Source organism: Mus pahari, chromosome 12 (assembly GCF_900095145.1).
Source record: "Mus pahari chromosome 12, PAHARI_EIJ_v1.1, whole genome shotgun sequence".
NCBI lineage: Eukaryota > Metazoa > Chordata > Mammalia > Rodentia > Muridae > Mus > Mus pahari.
This window is the reverse complement of record NC_034601.1, coordinates 14,945,915-14,949,536: the sequence shown is the minus strand read 5'-3', so window position 1 is coordinate 14,949,536 and position 3,622 is coordinate 14,945,915.

Sequence of the window (3,622 nt, the reverse complement as noted above, 5' to 3'; positions counted from 1 at the left end):
TAGGTTTGTGATCCCCCTCAAGGATCATGGAATAAAGTGTCCCGCGGGCCGGGACATTTATATATATTGGATATTAGCCCCCTATTGGATTTAGGATTGGTAAAGATCATTACCCAATCTTTTGGTTCCCGTTTTGTCTTATTGACAGTGTCNTTTGCCTTACAGAAGCTTTGCAATTTTATGAGGTCCCATTTGCTGATTCTTGATCTTACAGTAGAAGCCACTGGTGCTCTGATCAGGATTTTTTTCCCCTGTGTCCATATATTTGAGATTCTTCCCTACTTTCTCCTCTATAAGTTTCACTGTCTCTGGTTTTATGTGGAGTTCCTTGCTTTGATCTCTTTCATAGAGGTTTTGTAATGCCATAATAACCACCAACCATATAACCACCTTAATTTTGACAATTAAACAATTAAAAACAATAGAAATATTTAATTTGTTCAAATATTTATTCAAATAGGTTTTTTTCTATGTAGTCCATTCTAGCCCAGATTTATTTATAGATTAAGTTGACTTCAGACTCATAGGAAACCTAAATGTCCTTATATTTGCTTCTAAAAGACAGAAGCTCCTAGAAAGATGTCACTGAGACTCTATGAGAATAAAAATAGCAGTCAAGGCTACTATACTCAGGAAAACTCTCAATCACCATAGATGCAAAAAACAACATATTCCATGACAAAACCAAATTTAAACGATATATTTCTAATAATCTAGCTCTACATACAATACTGGAAGGAAAATTCCAACATAAAGAGAGTAACTACACCAAAGAAAACATGAGAAATTAAACATCTCACAACACAAACAAAAGAAGAGAATCATATGCACAAAATACATCCTCCAGCAGCAAAAATAACAGGAACTAACAATTATCTGTCTTTAATAGTTTTCAACACAACGGACTCAACTCAATGAAAAGAAACAAGCTGAGACTGGATAAGTAAACAGGATGGAGCATTTTGCTGCAAACAAGAATCAAACCTCAGTGACAAACACAGACACTACTTTAGAGTAAAAGACTGGAAAAAAGTTTTCCAAGCAAATAGTCTTAAGAAATAACCTGGCATTGCCATTCTAATATCCAATAAAATAGATTTTCAGCCAGAAGTTATCAAATGAGATGGGGAAGGACACTTCATATTCATCAAAGGAAAATTCCACCAAGAGGTAGTCTCATTTCTGAACATCGATGCCTCAAATGCAAGGGCACCCACATTTGTAAAACAAATTTCACTAAGGCTCAAAATACACTTGGAATCTCACACAATAATAGGAGTATTAAAGACAGGTCATTGGAACAGAAACTAAACAGAGACACAGTGAAACTAATAAGTTATAAACCAAATGGATTTAACAGATATCTGCCTAATATTCACCCCAGAACAAGACAATATGCCCTGTTTTCAGCATCTCATGGTACTTTTTCCAAAATTAGCCATATACTCGGACACAAAACTAACCTCACCTAATACAAGAAGCTTGAAATTATCCCTTGATTCTATCCAATCAACATAGATTAAGCCTGGACCTCAGTATTGCAAAAACAACAGAAAGTCCACAGATACATGGAAACTGAACAACTCTCTACTCAATGATAACTTGATCAGGGAAGAAATAAAGAAAGAAATTAAAGACTTCCTGTAATTTAATGAAAATTTTGACACCTCACACCCAAACTCATGGGACACAATGAAAGCAATGCTAAGAGGAAAATTCATAGACTTCATAAAGAAATTGGTGAGATACCTTAGTAACAATTGACCAACACACCTGAAGTTCTGTAAGGGAAAGAAGCAGACACACCCAAGAAGAGTAGACATCAGGAAATTATCAAACTCACAGCTGAAATGAACAAGTTAGAAACAAAGAGAATGGTACCAAGAACCAATGAACCAAAAGCTGATTCTGTGAGAAAATCAACAAGATAGATACACAGTCAAATTAACTAAAGGGAAAATAGACAGTACCCAAATCAGCAAAATGAGAAATGAAAAGGGGACATAGCAACAGAAACTGAGGAAATTAAAAAAAAATCACCAGGAACTACTACAAACGACTATATTTAACAACACTGGAAAAATGTAGATAAAATGGAGGATTTTCTAGCTAGATCCTATGTACCAAAGTCAGGTAAACTATTTAAACAGTCTCAAAGTCCAAAGAAAAGAAAAATAGTCATTAAGAACTTCCCAACCTGAATTTGGTGGTTGTATATGGGATGGATGCCCAGGTGGGGAAGTCTCTGGATGGTCTTTCCTTCCATCGTAGCTCCTAACTTTGTCTCTGTAACTCCTTCCATGGGTATTTTGTTCCCCATTCTAAGAAGGAATGAAGTATCCACACTTTGGTCTTCTTTCTTCTTGATTTTCATGTGTTTTGCAAATTGTGTCTTGGCAATTCTAAGTTTCTGGGCTAATATCCACTTATCAGTGAGTGCATACCATGTATGTTCTTTTGTGATTAGGTTACCTCACTCAGGATGATATCCTTCAGATGAATCCATTTGCCTAAGAATTTCATAAATTCATTGTTTTTAATTGCTGAGTAGTACTCCATTGTGTAAATGTACCACATTTTCTGTATCCATTCCTCTGTTGAGGGATATCTGTATTCTTTCCAGCTTCTGGCTATTATAAATAGGGCTGCTATAAACATAGTGGAGCATGTGTCCTTATTATAAGCTGGAACATCTTCTGGGTATATGCCCAAGAGAGGTATTGCAGATCTTCTGGTAGTACTATGTCCAATTTTCTGAAGAACCACCAGACTGATTTCCAGAGTGGTTGTACCAGCTTGCAATCCCACCAATAATGGAGGAGTGTTTCTCTTTCTCCACATCTTGCCAGCATCTGCTGTCACCTGAATTTTGATCTTAGCCATTCTAACTGGTATGAAGTGGAATCTCAGGGTTGTTTTGATTTGCATTTCCCTCAGGATTAAGGATGTTGAACATTTTTTCAGGTGCTTCTCAGCCATTCAAACCCAGGCACTATTGCGTATACCAGAAAGATTTTGCTGACAGGACCATGAGATAGCTCTCTCTTATGAGTCTATGCCAATGCCTGGCAAATACAGAAGTAGATGCTCACAGTTATCTATTGGATGGAACATAGGGCCCCCAATGAAGGAACTAGAGAAAGTACCCAAGGAGCTAAAGGGGTCGGCTACCCTATAGGAGGATCAACAATATGAAGTAACCACAGAGAACTGTATCTCTAGTTGCTTACGTAGAAGAGGATGTCCTAGTTGGCCATCAATGGGAGGAGAGGCCCTTGGTCTTGTGAAGATCATATGCCCCAGTACAGGGGAATGCCAGGGCCAGAAACTGTGTGTGGGTGGTTTGGAGAGCAAGGCAGGAGGGTTATAGGGGGCTTTGGGGATAGCATTTGAAATGTAAATGAAGAAAATATGTAATAAAATAAATTTTTCAAAAAGAAATGATATGTCACTTTCCTATGGTATAAACTGAAGTGGAAATAAATAAATAAATAAATAAATAAATAAATAAAAAACTCCCAACCAAACCAATGCAAGGGCAAGAAACTTTTAGTGTAGAATTCTACCAGACCTTCAAAGAAGATGTAGTACCAATATTTCTCAAACTATTCAATAGAATGTA